Source organism: Schistocerca cancellata, chromosome 3 (assembly GCF_023864275.1).
Source record: "Schistocerca cancellata isolate TAMUIC-IGC-003103 chromosome 3, iqSchCanc2.1, whole genome shotgun sequence".
In the NCBI taxonomy this organism is placed as follows: domain Eukaryota; kingdom Metazoa; phylum Arthropoda; class Insecta; order Orthoptera; family Acrididae; genus Schistocerca; species Schistocerca cancellata.
This window is the reverse complement of record NC_064628.1, coordinates 303,355,748-303,376,668: the sequence shown is the minus strand read 5'-3', so window position 1 is coordinate 303,376,668 and position 20,921 is coordinate 303,355,748.

Here is a 20,921-nt window from a genome sequence, read left to right as displayed (position 1 = left end):
TATGTAGACAGTGAACCATCGCTAGCAAAGTCGGCTGTACGACTGGGCGAGTGCTAGGGAGTCTCTCTATACTAGACCTGCCGTGTGGCGGCGCTCGGTCTGCAATCACTGATAGTGGTGACACGCGGGTCCGACGTATACTAACGGACCGCGGCCGATTTAAAGGCTACCACCTAGCAAGTGTGGTGTCTGGCGGTGACTCCACACTTTTTAAAAATAGTATCGCAGTGTCACGCTCAGTGAGAAGTAGTGACAAAACGTAAGTAACTTTGCACAGATAAAACTCACCAGTAGGCACAGGGGAAGGCCATTGCAACCGTGGCCGAAACGTTCTTTTCTCCAGTTTTTACATGAAGCGTTACCGCAGTCTGGAAACTTCTACGTCAGGTGACCAGCGTATGTTGCCATGGATTGACGTGACTATGGCGCATACTGTCACCGATTTATGATCATCTTTGCACTTGCTTTTGGGGGCAGGTTCCCGTACGTTGCCAGAAATTTGGAGCCGTAATTCTTGTAACTACTGTTCTCGCAAACTGTTAGGTCACACAACGCAGCCTTCTCCTGATCGAGCGTTGCTGCACAAGTAAAGCGTTGCGTACCACCATTCCTTTCTCACGCAGATACGCATCTAAATTCTTTAGGCGTACCCTCGCGTGGATACTGCACTTTTGACCGAACTTCGGGAGTGGTATGTCCACCACGTGCATCTGGAATACAGCCTGCAAATTCATTGGCGTGACCTCTGTTACCAGGATATCTCGTTGTATTGCAGACACTTGTTGCTCGAGAACTGACAGTCTTGTTTTTGTCTCCTTGGACGATTTACTTTCTTCATCCATCCTCACAGAGATGTCAGTTATCTTCTTGTACCCGCGTTTCTCGGTTGTCAGCCTTCACCTCACACGCTTTTCTCACGTCGTCCAGGCTGCTGGCCTTCGTCCGTGTCTCGTTGGTTTGGTCCCCAATTCGTGCCTCTTTCACCGATTTGCCCTCAATCTTCTGACTTCAAAGCTTATCTCGGCATCTAATCTTTCGAATTATATTTTATTCCTCTCCCTCATGCTGGTTAAGTGAAGTATGCTGTTTTCTAATATCGCGACAATCGATCCAGTGAACTTTATGTATTCCTCACAGACGTGACTTGTGTTTGCTCTCTCAACCCCGAACATTCCTCGGCTGGCCTGTCGTAGTTTTAGCGGACTCTCCCGATGGACGTGCCTGATGTTTTATCACTCTCTCCCAAACTTTCCTCAGTCGGCCTGCTCGTGTCCTGTATCCTCTGATTTTGACTAGTACCCACAGACATGTCATGCGTTTCATCACTGCCTTCCCTAATTCTTTTCATTTGGAGTGTCGGTTTCCATGCGTAAAATGTAACTGAAAACCAAAAATACTCCACAGAACATGTTGAGACAGGCAGTACAACGTTGATGTTTACGATCGTAGCAATGAACAGAACAATGTAAACGAGAAACAGGCTGTTGAGGCTGTTGACTACAACAGACTAAACGTTCTAAACCTGCTTGTCTGCCTCATATTGCTCACTTAAAGCGCTTTCAGCACTCAAAAACGCTCCATCCGTGCACCTGACATCAGACACAATGAGATTAGCGTAATCCAATCAAGCTACCGGAATTTAATTCTTCCTGAGACGTGTCTGAAAATTTAGTAGTCCCCACACTAGGACAAAGATGAAAATAAAATCAAATCACAGCCCCACGTAGGGCGTCAAAATGTAGTGAACTTGGAACTGTCATCTCTGGCTTGAAATATGTAGATTGCCGTGAGATCAATCCACCTAGGGAGTCAACAATTGAATACTACGATCATATGGTGAAATCAAACAGAAAAAGGTTGATATACGAATGGATAAGATTAATTGGAGGATTAAAACACGATTTTTTTATCACGGTAACTTCAAAGCTTTACTTTTACTTCTCTAACATGGCTGAACCTACTGTTCTTGTTATTTGTTTGAAGCTAGGCACATTTTGTAAATTCTCTGTGTGCTGCAATAAAATATAGAATGATGTGTGTTCTACGAGTTTCCAGTGAATTCAACAGCACTCACGTATTGCACATAAAAATCTCTTAACTTCAAACACGTAACACAAATAAACGACTAATATAGCACAGAAATATACATTACGCAAGTTTTCAAGATTTACTAACTTTAAAAACATTTCGTGGATATATCTGTGAAAGACAGAACTGGCATAAGAGCATCTGTCATAAATGTACTGAATTTTGAACTAAAAACTTTTCGTTTGTTTTAGAGCACGAAACCCATAAAAACTACAAAAGCAAGGAAACCTGTAACAGCCATCTTAAGGTGGATTTCTAATAAAAAAGAAATGACTGTTATAACTTGATTTCAATAATTTTTAAACCATAATTGTGACTGGTTGCTACTTTAAACTATAAACCTTGCAGTATAGTATTTGAAAAAGACCACATTCATAAGGCTAGGCCTATTCACTATACACCAACCCAAGTGTCAGATATAGCCGTTTAATATTCGCAGTGGACATGGCAGCATAAAGAAAATTCAAACGAAGATTACAAGCTTCCGAAATCTGATACTGCGAGTAAGAGAAACTGTGAGTCGCTTGAATTCACGGACAGCTAAATTAGAAATAGATGCCAAACACCAGGTGTTCAGTTGAGATCACAAGAGAGAACTAAAACGTAACTTTGCTCACGACAAGTTCGAATTCGAAACCCAATGCCAAAAGGAACAAAATTTTGCATAACCTTAAAGCAAGCGGAAATTCCAAAGACGTAAATGCGACCGAGAAACACGTCGTTTCTTGCGAACTCACTTTAGTGCTGAAAGTTGTTAGTTGAACGCTCCCATCTCCAAGACAGAAGGCAAGGGTCTTAATCACGTCCGTTCGATGTCTTGGCAAAGACGAGAGCGCTTTTGCGGAGTTCCACTAGGCGACGAAAGCGAAAACTACGCTTGCGGCACTCTGATTTGCCACCTCTGGTAGAAGCTTGTTCATGTCCCTCAGAGATAGCTGTCGATTCTTTTGCAAAGACATATCGCTCTAACAGGCAGGTTCGGCTGGGGACGAATGATCTTTGAGTTGACGAAAGACTTATACAGAGTGTTTCCGTAACAGAGTGCAAAAACGTAACTGGACATAGAGAACACTGGACAATTTGAGATAGGTAACCGGGGATCGGACAAGCCAGCTTACGGAATATGGTAGTAAACTTGTCTACCGCTTTGTCTAGCACGACTGTTTTCCAGCTTATTTACAACTAACATGCGTACAAGTTTACACGTGCTGTGCTGTTTATTTATTTGTATAATTTTTATTTCCTGCAAGGAAACAAAGAGGATGACCCCGATTACCAGAAAGTCATTATGCAGGCTTTGTACATAAGGTGGTTCTGCTGTATGGTATTTACATCGTCTCATGACAGAACATGTTATGAATCAACGGCAGACCCATTCATTACTCAGTGATATTTTGAGACGTACAGTACAGTGCGACGAAGCAGTACCGGTACAGTATTTCCTGATCGCTGGATTGGAAGGGGAGGCTCTGTTCCATGGCGTGCGAAGTCACCTGACGAGAATGGCCCTGATTATTTCCTAAGTGGATATCTAAAGTCATTTGTGTATGGGACCCCAATGGATACGGAGATAGAATTAGTTGCCAGAATTGTAGCTGCCTGTGATATATTCGAACACACCAGGGATATTCTATTTCTCAGGATGCTTCAGAATCTCGTTCGCCGATGTCATCCTTGCGTTCAGGTTGATGGCAGTCAGTTTCAGCATATTTTGTCAGATCCAATACAAATGGTACGTCAGTGACAGTATTTGCAGTAAGACAATATAAATACAAAAGTACACAGTAATGTGATTTTATTCCTATTATCTCATTAAACTGGCTTCTCCGACCCCATCCCTACCTCAAATTGTCCAGTGGAGCCTCCTCTGAGAACTGTTAAATTTTTGCACACTCTTACGGAAACACTCTATATTAGAGATAGATAGTTCGCGAACGAACGGGTGCAAAGGAACGGTTCATCAAGATGAACGAAAGGATCGAGGAGCGAATTCCAAGGAACTATCGGTTCTTCGTTCACTTTGGTCGCGGCGGTCTACTTATAGTTCCCGAGAACGAGGAACGATCGGTTCATGGTTCACTTCGGTCGCGGCGGTCTACTTATAGTTCCCGGGAACGACGAACGATCGGTTCATAGTTCACTTCGGTCGCGGCGGTCTACTTATAGTTCCCGGGAACGAGGAACGACCGGTTCATAGTTCACTAGTTCACTTCGGTCGCTGCGGTCACTTCGGCAGTTCTCGTTCAGCCTCGATCGCGTGCTCGTTTCAGTCTCGGTCTTCCTCGGCCGCACTCGTCGTTCTTCGCATGACCACCTGTCTCAGTTCCACTGCCGACTCCTCCTAGTTAGTTCAGTACCCAGTTGCTCGTTTCGTTCACTGCGCTCGCCTATTTTAAATGTGTTCCAAACTGTTCTTGCACTTGGTTCTGGCTATTCAGCGTCCACGACCGGTAATCAGAAAGTATTTTATAGTTACGTAAATTACATAAAAATTACGTTGTATGTAATAGGTACGTCTTTTCAGGTAACAAAAGGGCATATCAGCTCACTTCATTATATCTATGAACAGCAGAAGACATACTTATAACAAGAAAAGTTTTTTTGTTATTCATATATTTTTTGGTTTCATCGACTTGATTTAGCTACTAACTTTCAATAATTTGCTTAATTTTTAGTGTACGAAAACTCATATAAAACGATTTTCGTGTATCTTTCATATACAAAACATTACATTTAGGAAGGCTCTAATTATTTTTAATTTGCATTACCTGCTAGTTAGGTTTATTCGAAAAAAAAAAGTGGGTTGTGAGTCATTTTGGCTCAGTAGGAAAAGCAGTGCCTCTTCATTTGAAAAGACATAGATTGCCATAATATCGCATTTACTTATTATCTCAAAAACATTTGTTCAGAAGGAGCTTTCAAACCAAAAACTTTACTACTGCGAATTTAATTATTATTATTATTGCTGCATTAAATTTAATAATGCAACGTAAAAACCTAATTTTTACTAAGCGTGTGACGCAAGTATGAGAAAACCACATTTTATTTTATGCTTCCATGAAGTCTCTACTTCTCATACGAACTCAGAGACAGCGTGAAGTATATATAGGGTATAAACGATTATTGTTTACAGCGTAGCATAGCTATGTAGTGGAAGTCGAAACGAAGAATTTTATACAAGACACTTGTGGTCTATTAAGTTGGGAAACAGCCACCAACAGGTTTACAAGACTACATGAGCTATAGCCCATGCGCGTCGCGTGAGATTGTCATGTTCTCTTCTCCAGCTCTCTACACATCGTCATCGATTGTTTCGCAATTGTTGCTAGCATTAGCTTGTTATTTCTTCACTGTCTAAGTATTACATGTTTGTCTGTTTGTTGTATCTGCTCGTAACAGGCAACACATCGTCCGTAATTGGCGAACAGTCTGTACTCGGGGCCGGTTTTCCGTGCGCCACCCTATATTATTTCCCCGCAATCAGCCACACAAGGCTACGGTTGGCTAAACGAGAGGTTCTGCAGAATCACAGAAATTACTTCTAAAAGTGTATAAGAATTCTGTTATGAATAAAAACTCTATACTCCAGGGGGTAGGAAAGTGCCCTCCATCCTTCAGTCACCTACACTACTAGTTTTCAGTTTTTCATAACAACCATATACCAAGCACAAATGAACGGTTCCCAAAAACGAAGGATCAGCAGTGAACTAGTTCCCAAGGATGAACGAGTTCGCCCATCTCTACTCTATATATAGTGCACACGTACGCGATTGAAAAGACGTTTCCGCTAAAGTGGACGTCTTACAACCTCCGTTACGACACATTCTACATAACTAATTGTCATCATGTTTCTCAGTTAGACTGAGGATCGGATATGCAGTGCATACACTGGCAGAAAACAGCGCTACACAAAGAAGGTGTTGTACGACGTAAACAAATGTTGGTAGCAGTGCTTCTACAACTGAAAGATGATGTCCATACAAATTTCGCGCCAGTCGCATAGAAGTGACGCTGGTAGCGCCACTATGAGGATGCAAATCAGGTTTGCTTTTAATACATGCTGTAACGGTCATGAGAGTTAGTTATCTTTGAGACTGGACGTGGTGAGTTGATGTCCGTCAACAGTGCCTTTAAGGCGACAATGACGCCATTATCATCACCTCACTTACTTTGTATGAGGGCGTGTAATAGGGTTACGAGAAGCTGGATGTTCCTCCTACGATAGTGCAAAAAGTCTTGGCAAAAATGTAACCTTTGTAGATCATTGCTGGCAGCGGTGGTCACGAGAATGTACGGTCTCAAAAATATCACGCTCAGGATGGCCACGTGACACTAACGAGAGGGAAGACCGTCGCGTTTGGCGTATGACTCTGGCGCATCGTACTGCACCTGCAAAACCAATCTAAGAAGCAGTTGACACCACAGTGACACAACAAACTATTAATTATCGGTTACTTCAAAGGCAGCTGCGACAAGAAACGCGGTAGCATGCATTCCAATGACCCCAAACCACCGCCATTTGCGACTTGAGCGAGAGCTCGTTGGAGGACAGGGTGCAGGTCTTTTGTGTTTTCTGATGAGTGGTGGTTCTGCCTCGGTGCCGGTGACAACCGTGTCGTGGTTAGGAGGAGGCTGGTTGTGGGCCTGTAACCAACCTGTGTGCATGCTAGACACACTGGACCCCTACTCCTGGGTTATAGTGTGCGGTGCCATTTACTATGACAGCGGGGACACTTTCGTAGTATCCCACGCAGCCTGTCTGCAAAATTGTACGTCAGTTTGATGTTTCAATCTGTTATGCTGTCTATCATGAACAGCATTCCAGGGGGTGTTTTCCAACAGGATTACGCTATTCCACAAACCGCTGTTGTAACCCAACATGCTCTACAGAGTGTCTATTTGTCGCCCTAGCCTGACTGACCACCAGATCTGTCTCCAATCGAGCACATATGCGACATTATTATAGAACAACTACAGCCTCATCCACTAACAGCATTGACTGTCCCTGTTTAGACCGACCGAGTGCAACTGGCATGGAACTCCATCCTACAAACCGACATGCGGCGCCTGTGCAACACAATGCATGCACGTTCGTATGGTTATATGCAACATTCTGGCCGTTACAATGGTTATTAATGTACCATCATTTCACATTTGCAGTAGCTTATCTCACGCTTACGTTAATCTGTGATTTTGTAATGCTAATCACTTACATACACTCCTGGAAATGGAAAAAAGAACACATTGACATCGGTGTGTCAGACCCACCATACTTGCTCCGGACACTGCGAGAGGGCTGTACAAGCAATGATCACACGCACGGCACAGCCGACACACCAGGAACCGCGGTGTTGGCCGTCGAATGGCGCTAGCTGCGCAGCATTTGTGCACCGCCGCCGTCAGTGTCAGCCAGTTTGCCGTGGCATACGGAGCTCCATCGCAGTCTTTAACACTGGTAGCATGCCGCGACAGCGTGGACGTGAACCGTATGTGCAGTTGACGGACTTTGAGCGAGGGCGTATAGTGGGCATGCGGGAGGCCGGGTGGGCGTACTGCCGAATTGCTCAACACGTGGGGCGTGAGGTCTCCACAGTACATCGATGTTGTCGCCAGTGGTCGGCGGAAGGTGCACGTGCCCGTCGACCTGGGACCGGACCGCAGCGACGCACGGATGCACGCCAAGACCGTAGCATCCTACACAGTGCCGTAGGGGACCGCACCGCCACTTCCCAGCAAATTAGGGACACTGTTGCTCCTGGGGTATCGGCGAGGACCATTCGCAACCGTCTCCATGAATCTGGGCTACGGTCCCGCACACCGTTAGGCCGTCTTCCGCTCACGCCCCAACATCGTGCAGCCCGCCTCCAGTGGTGTCGCGACAGGCGTGAATGGAGGGACGAATGGTGACGTGTCGTCTTCAGCGATGAGAGTCGCTTCTGCCTTGGTGCCAATGATGGTCGTATGCGTGTTTGGCGCCGTGCAGGTGAGCGCCACAATCAGGACTGCATACGACCGAGGCACACAGGGCCAACACCCGGCATCATAGTGTTGGGAGCGATCTCCTACACTGGCCGTACACCACTGGTGATCGTCGAGGGGACACTGAATAGTGCACGGTACATCCAAACCGTCATCGAACCCATCGTTCTACCATTCCTAGACCGGCAAGGGAACTTGCTGTTCCAACAGGACAATGCACGTCCGCATGTATCCCGTGCCACCCAACGTGCTCTAGAAGGTGTAAGTCAACTACCCTGGCCAGCAAGATCTCCGGATCTGTCCCCCATTGAGCATGTTTGGGACTGGATGAAGCGTCGTCTCACGCGGTCTGCATGTCCAGCACGAACGCTGGTCCAACTGAGGCGCCAGGTGGAAATGGCATGGCAAGCCGTTCCACAGGACTACATCCAGCATCTCTACGATCGTCTCCATGGGAGAATAGCAGCCTGCATTGCTGCGAAAGGTGGATATACACTGTACTAGTGCCTACATTGTGCATGCTCTGTTGCCTCTGTCTATGTGCCTGTGGTTGTGTCAGTGTGATCATGTGATGTATCTGACCCCAGGAATGTGTCAATAAAGTTTCCCCTTCCTGGGACAATGAATTCACGGTGTTCTTATTTCAATTTCCAGGAGTGTATATTACCTAGTCAAACGTATTCCCCAAATTTCATTACCCTACATTGTTTATTTTTTGTTGTTACCATTTTTTTCCTCTAGTGTGGTTTAATGCTAAATAAATGAATTATTTTTCTACTAAGTGTGCACTTATGTAAACTGCTTCTTTGTTCCACGGTTAGTTAAGCCTTTATGCAGTATTTGGTTAGAAATGGTGCCACACCCACAAAAATGGATGCGTGCTCACATTAGGTGACGTCGTTTTGGCTTACAAATTTAACAGGTCTCGATGGTTTGCTAGATAGTTTGTGAAAATTTAAATAAATGCAGAAACATTGCAAAAGAGCCCATCCATCCACACATATTATAAAAATGTATGTAAATGATCCCCAGCCACTCCTAAACCACTGAACCAATTTCTACCAAATTTGGGACACATGTGACTCACGGTCTGGAAAGAATCGCTGTGGGGAAAGAACCACCTACCTCTCAAAGAGGGCACCTAGTGACATGCAAAATCTTTACAAATAATTTCAAACACTTAGGAAATTTTTCTCGCTGAAATCTCCTTCAAAATGTTCCAAGGAGAAATTTTATCGTTTACTACAGTTTCCATGTTCATGTCACAAAACTGCCGCATCAGGCATGACGTATTAATTTGTTACTTCTTCGATACTAACAATATTCGTGACACATTGTGCATACAATATTCACGAAACATTTTTCAGGCAGCATTCACGTTTATCACTAAATGTACCTGAAAAACAATATCACTGTACGACACATAGTTCAGTAGATATGACGTCATAAACACTGGGATGTGTAAAAAACTGCCGAATCACGCACGACGTTTAAACTTCTTATTTCTTTGCTACTAACTCTATTCGTAACACATTTCCCAAACAGTATCCACATATGCCGCTGAATAAGCCAAAGAAATTGTATCATTGCAAGAAATATTGTTCAGGAGATGCGACGTTAAAATACAGATGGTTGTCCAAAAGTTTACAATGCAGTTATAAATGCAAGTAGGTATCCTTTTAGCTTCATATTGCAATCAACCTAGTGTTCATAGGAATTAAACCGGATACTAATTCACAGTACCTGACGAGTCATTCTACAGGACGCTGGCCAATCAGTTAGGTCTCTGGTGCTTCTAAAACATATAAACAGAACACATATAACAGCAGACAACTACTTTTCTACAAAAATGGGCGTGTCTTCGAAATTTCACAGGATTACGCACTACGTTGCACGTGCACAGAAATATATTAAAAACATACTTTCGCAACACTGATAAATAATTTAAGCCCAGTAGATAAGAAGAAGAAGAAGTTAAAACAACAGTGCATATATCTCACAGCAACAGCTAGCAATTTTTGAATAATAAAGCAGCGAGTCCTGGAAAATCTGGTACAAGACAAATACAGGTAGGGCGAAACTTGTAAAAAACAATGCTGAAGACGGAAGTTTACTCGAACAGAATATAATACGATATTGTAGTGCCTATGTCGTTAAGAAGAACACTGCAATGTTCTGTCGGAAATGCATCCATTTGCGAAGGAACAGCCACTACGGCGATTACAGCCGTTATGAAATACATGAAATGTATTCGCAGTTTCGAATACGAACTACTGTCAGCTGTATAAGGGAATAACAACAGAAAAAATTTGTGCTCGGTTTACACTAGCGGTCGCCTTAACCTCTTTGGCTATCCGTGTACGACTTACGAGAAGACCCAAACAGACATATGTCGTCGTTCCTGCGTCACAACCTGTACTCGCACACGAATTATATAATTCCTCTACAGGGGAGGACATTTTAATTGAAAATACCTGTCTGGCATCGGAGGATAAATTGCCATACTGCAGGACCTGTGTGCCCTGCATGCATGTCCGAAAGAACACTACATCGTTCTTCTTGACAACACAGGCACCGCAGTATCGTATTTATCCGTCGATACCACGCAGCGGCTTTCAATTAAAACGTCCTCCCCTGACCGGGAATTGCATCATGTGTGTAGGAGTACAGGTTGTGACTAAGGAACGACGACACATGTCAGTTTGGGCTGGCAGTGATTCGTGCACGAATAGCTAAAGCGGTTAAGGGGACCGCTCGGGTCAAGAGGGAACTATTCCCTAATGCATAATTATTTTTGTTCGTATTTGCAACTGCGAATACATTTCATATGCAGGTTATAAAACTCACGTAATAAAAATCTTATAATCAGACGCACTCACTGAGCAAGAACAGGCCAACTGCACCACTCAGATCTGCTCTCCGTGCACACCTCAGTGTTCAGAGGAATAAATGGCCACTTTAAACCTAGGGCAAACATCAGTTAATTCCGACACAGAATGACAGGGCTAACATAATGGGCAGAAGCGGATCTGTGACAATAACACTAAGAAGCCTGTATCCTCCCCCTCACTTATCGACCTTAATGACAGTGAAAAATTAAACCACGTGTACCTAATTGAAATTTGGGAAAAGCAATCGTCCCCGAAGTCAATTTGTCGGTAAAGAGGGAGGAAAGGGTTACATCTAAATGAAAGGAAAAATGCAAATGAAACTGGTGGAAATTAATTTTGAAAAAGGGTAAAGTTAATAAAGAAAGTAAATGTGCGGCCGTTACGTTAACAATTAACTAGCGGTAATTAGATATTTCAGATTTGGGGGAAATTATGGTCGCCAGTCCTAAGGACAATTACTATAGTAACTTAAAAAGAAAGGTTATTACACATATAATTAGCACTAGAAGCGTGGCAACTGAAAGTTGACACGTGTAGTGCGAAAACTGAAAGTTTGTCATCAGAAGTAATAAATTTCGCTATACTCTGACTTAATTTAGCAAAAGAATTAATAAAACCGGAAAATCGAAAGTTAATTTAGTGACTGAAGTTAATAGTGAGCTTTCTTTCTGAAGCACATCGAAATTCAGTAAAATACGGTTAGTCTTGGACTACCTCAACAATCATTTCAAAAGCTACTTGAATCTACGCAATTTAGAAATAAGAGATTTAACTTTGAACTTGAATTAAATGATTCTGAACAATTAACAATAGTAAAATTTAGTACGTACCAAGCTGAGCTGCAGTCACAGGTAAGCTAAAATACGGTAACAGAACTCGCACTCTTAATTTGTGCATGTGTAATCTAAATATTGTAGCCAGCTATGAATGCCTTAACTGAACTTTGAAATTAAAGCAGTGAAATCGAATTATATTACTTTAATGCTGGCGTTTGAATTTCAACGACACTCGGGTTCATTTCGGAAAAGGAAGGGACCCTGCTTGGCAATGCAATTGGGACAATGAGCAACAAACGTTCATGCTCAGTTGCTGTAATTTTGTGATGCAACAATTTTAAAAGTTTGAAAAGCTGAGGTCTGCCATACAGTTCTAAAACTTTACGTGCTTCCAGTCTTCCTTGTTAGTTGATTGAAGGTTTGAAGCCGTCGATCGAGGAGGTGGCGACAGTCACTCATTGTCGGCCGTCGCTGTTGCAGAAGCTGGATGTTGGCGCGCCTTCTTCTCGACACGGTCACCAGACGAAACGGGCTCTTGATGTGCGCCAGCTAATGCTTCCCGTCCGCGACACCATGTCAGAAACTATCATCGCAAGTCGAGCGCAATTACATGCTGCCAAACCCCGAAAGCGCGGCAACTCGCGGGAGCTTCACACAACACACCTGCTCCACTGCACCACCCCAGCCAGACTCTCCCTCTGCCCGCGCTCCACGCGACAGAGTTAACACTACCAAAGATCCTAAACACTTTGGTTCTCCACACGACCTATCGATGTATTCGTTCGATAGCATAGTTTTCCCTAGGCCAGACTCAGCGTATAAATACAAATAATATTCCCAAAACAAACCAACATAAATGCATAAATATATATATACACACAGTAAAACAATTACAATGTATAAAGAGACAGAAATGTCATATCTTCAGGTGACAAAATAAGGAAAAATCTATAGTACAATAGATGGAAATAGAAGGATATGCATTTCTGGCGTTACAAGCCTACCAAATGTTAAATATCTCACGACAATTTCTTCTCAACTTGTAGGTAGTTCCTGCAATGAACCAGAACTGCTTCATTACTAATTTTTAAACAGACAAATGAATTAATTAACAGTACAACACAATAGTAATAACATAATCGTTATCGTAGTGCTGCCCACAGTATTATTAATAATTATTTTTATCTATTATTGGAAGAGGTCTCAAACAAAACACCTTAGTTCAGTGATAAGGTGCCCAGCAATCAAGTGATTTACCAGAAGTAACTATTTTGGTTGATTTTAAACTTGAGGCGCAGGGTGTGTGTGAAACGATTGTCGCTAGAGACAGGACTAGTGCAAAGGAAGCATGTTTTGCAACAATGGCTACCCTCCCTGTGGATAGTTAGCTTTCACTTACGAGAAGAAGCTGTAAGTAGCACTCGAAGTATACAAAGAATTGCTACATCATTCATTCAAACTCACACACACAACCCGAACACTGCACATGGGAAAAGATCATGGCATTCAAGATTTATAGATGTGAAAGAAACAGGACAAGGACAAGGAGCTAAATGGAATTGAAGCACGACTCATGTCTGTGGTGATGGTGTGGCGACGGGGGAAGGGGCGGGGAGAGGGCCAGCAGATAACAGCCTTATATCTGATTGCTCAAATGGTTCAAATGGCTCTGAGCACTGTGGGACTTAACTTCTGAGGTCATCAGTCCCCTAGAACTTAGAGCTACTTAAACCTAACTAACCTAAGGACATCACACACATCCATGCCCGTGGCAGGATTCCAACCTGCGACCGTAGCAGCTGAGTGGTTCCGGACTGAAGCGCCTAGAACCGTTCGGCTACATCGGCTGGCATCTGATTGCTGTAAGGGGTAACGGTCAAATGGCTCTGAGCACTATGGGACTTAACTTCTGAGGTCATCAGTCCCCTATAACATAGAAGTACCTAAACCTAACTAACCTAAGGACATCACACACATCCTTGCCCGAGGCAGAATTCGAACCTGCGACCGTAGCGGTCGCGAGGTTCCAGACTGTATCGCCTAGAACCGCTCGGCCACCCCGGCCGGCGGTAACGGTGAGAGAGACGTTGGGTACCACTACCCTACACAAACATTTAAATTTTGTAGACACGCTGGTAGTCAGGCAAAGGGAGTCACAACTGGGAACAATTGCGAGGGTACTTCCTGACCCAGCATGTGCATCACAATCAAGGGGAACCTCCCGAAAACCGTACTCAGACTGGGGAGAGAGGGGGACTATTTTTAATTTACTTCTGGGAAAGTGTGTCACAGAAGAAAAGTTATGAAAGCCTAATGCACATGTAGGTGCATTGCATACGTTTACGTGAACACTTTCGCATCATGTGCAGAATATATAAGCAGTAAGAGGTGATGATGCTGAAGATTATCTTTTTCACTTTCCTTCCTTCGCACCAAGACGTAGAGTGGGCTGTTTTAGATTACAGAGTCGTGATTCTCTTCGGCCAATATCATCCCTCACAAATGAGATAGAAGGGCTTCCCATTCTGGCATAAATGAGAAGGGCCAATCAGTTCTGATATGTGCCTGTGAAGCAAGGAAACCTCCCGAAAACCTTGGTCAGAACTGGCGTATTGGAACTGGTTTACTTTATTTCTGGGACTACGTCCTTCATTGTGCCACACAAAAATTCGTAAATTTTGTATAAATTTATCTTTGTGCTACTGTACGGAGTATTGTCGATGAAGTACTAAAAGCTTTTTAAGAGGGGCCACAGCGGGATTTCCTTTTCAGGGCGCTGCTGCAGCATTTGCAAAGTCTTCAATTTACCTGAAGACAATGAAATATCCCGAAAACTATATATCAGATCCTAGCAGTTTCTAATTCGTGTCGGTGGGGGACATCCAATGATGCCAAACTCGATCCCCCTACCTTACCCCGTGTCTGAGGTGGGGGCAGCTTTGAAGTCTTAAATGGGAACCACAGTTTTTATTGAGATTCAGGTTCTACGGAATAAATACGAAAGTTCTCTCTAAAACATTTTTTTTTCGTTCCACGACAAATGGCGCTTTAATCGGAAAAATCAGAATGGGTAGAAAATCGTATGTTTCAAACTGCTATCCGATCACATTTGAGTTAACCCCCCACTACCCGCATTCTGCAGCGACAGGATGGGCAATTAATTCATAAGTTTCAATGGGAAACCCCGCTCTCAATAGTATTCTTTTGATTAAACGGAAAGGGGACTGCTCGACGAGATACTGTGGCTTTGTAGCGAACTATTACCTGTGATAAAAGGCAGTGCAATGAGCTCAGATCTCAGTTTTGTTCATGTGTGGTGTCAGCTTAAACACCGCAAAAAGGAAACGAAGAAAAACCGTTACAGGAGAAGGCAATGAAATAACTGTACCAGCACCCCACTGATGAATTTCTGTAGGTAGTATTGTCTGCATATTGCATCGTTGTAAGTATCATGCATATCACATTTCACTGCATCAAGAACATCATGGCGATGCTTTCCACAATCGAATAGCATTTTGTGAATCGGCACTTTAACAAATTTAGATTAACCCTGATTTCTTTGCCTAAGTACTACACTCCTGGAAATTGAAATAAGAACACCGTGAATTCATTGTCCCAGAAAGGGGAAACTTTATTGACACATTCCTGGGGTCAGATACATCACATGATCACACTGACAGAACCACAGGCACATAGACACAGGCAACAGAGCATGCACAATGTCGGCACTAGTACAGTGTATATCCACCTTTCGCAGCAATGCAGGCTACTATTCTCCCATGGAGACGATCGTAGAGATGCTGGATGTAGTCCTGTGGAACGGCTTGCCATGCCATTTCCACCTGGCGCCTCAGTTGGACCAGCGTTCGTGCTGGACATGCAGACCGCGTGAGACGACGCTTCATCCAGTCCCAAACATGCTCAATGGGGGACAGATCCGGAGATCTTGCTGGCCAGGGTAGTTGACTTACACCTTCTAGAGCATGTTGGGTGGCACGGGATACATGCGGACGTGCATTGTCCTGTTGGAACAGCAAGTTCCCTTGCCGGTCTAGGAATGGTAGAACGATGGGTTCGATGACGGTTTGGATGTACCGTGCACTATTCAGTGTCCCCTCGACGATCACCAGTGGTGTACGGCAGTGTAGGAGATCGCTCCCCACACCATGATGCCGGGTGTTGGCCCTGTGTGCCTCGGTCGTATGCAGTCCTGATTGTGGCGCTCACCTGCACGGCGCCAAACATGCATACGACCATCATTGGCACCAAGGCAGAAGCGACTCTCATCGCTGAAGACGACACGTCACCATTCGTCCCTCCATTCACGCCTGTCACGACACCACTGGAGGCGGGCTGCACGATGTTCGGGCGTGAGCGGAAGACGGCCTAACGGTGTGCGGGACCGTAGCCCAGCTTCATGGAGACGGTTGCGAATGGTCCTCGCCGATACCCCAGGAGCAACAGTGTCCCTAATTTGCTGGGAAGTGGCGGTGCGGTCCCCTACGGCACTGCGTAGGATGCTACGGTCTTGGCGTGCATCCGTGCGTCGCTGCGGTCCGGTCCCAGGTCGACGGGCACGTGCACCTTCCGCCGACCACTGGCGACAACATCGATGTACTGTGGAGACCTCACGCCCCACGTGTTGAGCAATTCGGCGGTACGTCCACCCGGCTTCCCGCATGCCCACTATACGCCCTCGCTCAAAGTCCGTCAACTGCACATATGGTTCACGTCCACGCTGTCGCGGCATGCTACCAGTGTTAAAGACTGCGATGGAGCTCCGTATGCCACGGCAAACTGGCTGACACTGACGGCGGCGGTGCACAAATGCTGCGCAGCTAGCGCCATTCGACGGCCAACACCGCGGTTCCTGGTGTGTCCGCTGTGCCGTGCGTGTGATCATTGCTTGTACAGCCCTCTCGCAGTGTCCGGAGCAAGTATGGTGGGTCTGACACACCGGTGTCAATGTGTTCTTTTTTCCATTTCCAGGAGTGTATTTTACGATGAGTTTACATTCACAAACCACTGCAGCGCTAATCGGCATACCATGTTTTACTGGAGTGCAGAAAATCCCCACAGGTTACGTCAAGTTGAATTTCAACGTCATTGGCCAGGGAACGTTTGGTGTGGGCTCATAGCGAACAAACTCGTTGGTTGTTGTTGTTTTATTGGCGGCACTTTGAATGGGATCAAATATGGAAATTTTTTAGTCCAGCAACTATCAGTAACACTTGAGGATGTTGTCTTGGACGTTCGACAATGTATGTGATTACAGTATGACGATTGCCCAGTACATTACTCAACTGAAGCACGGGATGTACTAGACCGTGTTTGCAACGGTCGGAACCGGCCGCTGTGACCGAACGGTTCTAGGTGCTTCAGTTTGGAACCGCCTGACCACTACGGTCACAGGTTCGAATCCTGCCTGCGGCATGGATGTGTGTGATGTCCTTAGGTTAGTTAGGTTTAAGTAGTTCTAAGTTCTAGGGGACTGATGACCTCAGATGTTAAGTCCTTTAGTGCTCAGAGCCATTTGCGCCATTTTTTTTTTTTTTTTGCAATGGTCGGTGGATGTGTAGGTGTGCCCCCACTGCGTGGCCTCTTAGGTCTCATGATTTGACTGCTCTTAATTTTTTTCTGTGTGATTATCTAAAAGATAAGATTTATCGAAAAGCGACAACAAACAGTAAAAACGTAGTAGAAAGCGTAAGAAACGCTTGTGCTTCTGTCCTGAGCACAGTCGTTTGAACAAAGTATTAATAAGTGTAATTAAATTGAAGGTCAGACGTTTGAACAGTTACTGTAATGGGAAAAAACACTTCGATATGTGAGAGGCAAGGGGACACACATTTATGAAGCACCCTGAAGTGAACAGAAAACTACCACGGCAACTTCGCTGCTCAGGGGTAACGCTAAGAGTTGTTTTTGAGTTAGTATTAAACGAATCAATGAACATTTTTCTGATCGCATTGAGCTGGCTTTTATGAGGAGTCGCGGACATTCGTCGGAGAATGAAGGAAGTGTATGGGGCAGCATATTTGTCGAAGACCACCGCTGTGGAATGGTCGGCCAAGTCCCGTGTAGCGACGCAAGACGCTGGTCTATCTGAAAGGCCAGCCTCCTCCTCTACGGACATGTGTGAAACACTCAAGGATCCGTCCAATATTCGTGATCTCTCCCCATGCGATTATCACACCTTCGGTCCCTTAAAAATGGTTTTGAAGGGTCTAAAATTCCTGTCGGGCGTGGACGTGAAGCACGGAGCTAAGGAGTTCTTCACGCAGCAGCACACGGTGTCTTACGAAATGGGTATCTTCAACCTGGAGCGTAGGTGGGATGCTTGTCTCGATGCTCATGGCGAATTTGCCTGATTGGCATATCAAGTGTGGACTGTACGACCTTCGAACGAAAACTCTTTAATCGCCCCTCACAAATACCTGCAAGTGCAGCAGTGGGTCGCTGCCACTGAGGACTGCACCACGTGAGCACGCAGGCGTCGCGCCTCTACGTGGCCCCTGGAGCTACCGACCGCACGGCACCAGACGCAACGCGCGGCGCTGCGCTGGCTCGTCCTTCGGCCGTCTAATCCTGGTGATGGCCTCACCAGCGGCGCAGCCTCTGCCCGTGTGCTTCTCGACGCATCTTCTCACTCTCTCCTCTCTCCCTGCTCTGCTCCGTCTGCCTTAAGTGTCATTGCCACATCAGAAGAAGATCACAAGGGTTCATGTCCTGTGGATGACGAGGTCGTTCGAGATGGAACACAAGGTCGGATTGAGGAAGAATGGGGAAGGCAATCGGCCACGTCGTTTTCAAATGAACCATTCCCGCATTTGCCCTAAGCCGTCTGCGGTAGCGGTCGGCAAACCGCGGCTCGAGAGGCAGTTGCGGCTCTTTGGCCCCTTTTGTGTGGCTGTTCCACAAAATCGCGTGCGGGTACCCAATTACTATGCGAATGAAACTTTGTTGGCAACGCACAGCAGTCGGGTTTCAGGCTGGGCGATATTTTGACGAAGTGGAATGAAAAGGTAACACTCTCTTGAATGAGCAGAATTTACTTTATGCGAAAATCAATCCTCTAAACTTCAAAGGGAATTAGACAATACTTATAGATTACGATCGATGTACTGTCATCAAGATAACACTTCTAATCGTATAAAGTACTGGAGCATCAAAATCTTAATTGACTTCATGCAGGAAGATTTGTAAATACAGAACCTCTAGCATCAATATAACCAGATGCGTATCAGTCAACCGTATTACACTGAAGAGCCAAAGAAACTGGTACACTTACCTAATGTCGTGTACGGCCCCCGCAAGCACGCAGAAGCATCGCAACACGCCGTGACATAGACTCTACGAATGTCTGAAGTAGTGCTGGAGGGAATTGACTCCTTGACTCCTGCTGGGCTGTCCATAAATCCGTAATAGTACGAGGGGGTAGAGATCTCTTCTGAGTAGCACGTTGCAAGGAGTGCCAGATATGCTTGTTCGTGTCTGGAGAGATTGGTGACCAGCGGAAATGTTTACACTCGGAAGAATGTAAATACTGGAGCCACTCTGTAGCAATTCTGGACGTGTGGGGTATCGTATTGTCATGCTGAAATTGCCCAAGTCCGTAGGAATGCACAATGAACATGAATGGATGCAGGTGGCCAGACAGAATGCTTACGTTCGTGTCACCTGTCAGAGTAGTATCTAGACGTATCAGGGGTCCCACATCACTCCAGCTGCACACGCCCCACACCATTACAGAGCCTCCACCTGCTTGAACAGTCCCCTGCTAACACGCAAGGCCCATGGATTTATAACGTTATCTCCATACCCGTACACGTCAATCCGCTCGATTCAATTTGAAACCAGACTCGTCCGACTAGGCAACATGTTTCCAGTCATCAACAGTCCAATGTCGGTGTTGAAGGGCCCAGGCGAGGTGTAAAGCCTTGTGTCGTGCAGTCATCAAGGGTACACGTGTGGGCCGTCTGCTCCGAAGCCCATACCGATGACGTTTCGTTGAATGGTTCGTACGCTGACACTTGTTGATGGCCCAGCATTGAAATCTGCAGCAATTTCCTGAAGGGTTACACTCCTGTCTCGTTGAACGATTCTCTTCAGTCGTCTTTGGTCCCGTTCTTGCAGGACCTTTTTCCGGCCGCAGCGATGTTGGTGATATGCTTTAACTTGTTCTTGATATTCACGGTACACTGGTGAAAAGGTCGTACGGGAAAATCCCCAGTTCATCACTACCTCGGAGATGCTTTGTCCCATCGCTCACTGAAATATTGATAACCTGCCATTGTAGCAGCCGCAACCGATGTAACAACTGCGCCAGACATTTGTTATTTTATCTCTGTAATTGAATACGCATGCCTATAACAGTTTCTTTGGAGCTTCAGTATATACCTTTCTTTCCTTATTTGTAACTACTCCGAGTAAGTCGAAACTTGATGAGCTCATGGCAGTTTGTTCAGTTTTTGATTTAAAGAACCCTTAGCCTTCAATGTCTAGTGAAGGGATCATTCCCCCGGCTTGGATACTCAGTCGTCTCTCTTTCGCATTAAAGGTGTCAACACAACGTTACATATTAATGTAATATGATATGTTTGTGACGTTCGAATAGAAAAGTTTTCCCCTTATGTGCTTCTATACGTTGATAGCACGTATAGAAGCACATAAGGGGAAAACTTTTCGAACGTCACAAACATATCATATTACATTTATATATATATATATATATATATATATATATATATATATAGGCGTACAAATCAAATATAAAGTAGTGGACCAATCTTGTTACTACAAAAACAATTACTCTTTCCTTATACTGATTGACCTTATTTGCAAAGTATTTTTAGTGTTTCTTCTTTACTCTTTACACGTATTCAGTGCTTAATTTCACGTCATGTGATCAGAAACCTGTTTATCATAGTACTAATCGTTCCACTATTATGTTTAGTCGAGTCATTGTTGTATAGTACTCTCAAGACCTCTTATAATGATGTATTGGTTTTGTTGCCAGTTTTCCTATAGTATCTGATTTCATTTTCTTCTTAATTCTATACTATTAACTAGATGTTGTTTTTGTAAGCTCTGAGTATCCTTATATGTCGTATCAGGTTCTACCATATATTTCTCGATTTCGTCGATGTTACGTATTCACGACACTAGGTCTGTGGTACACTATCTT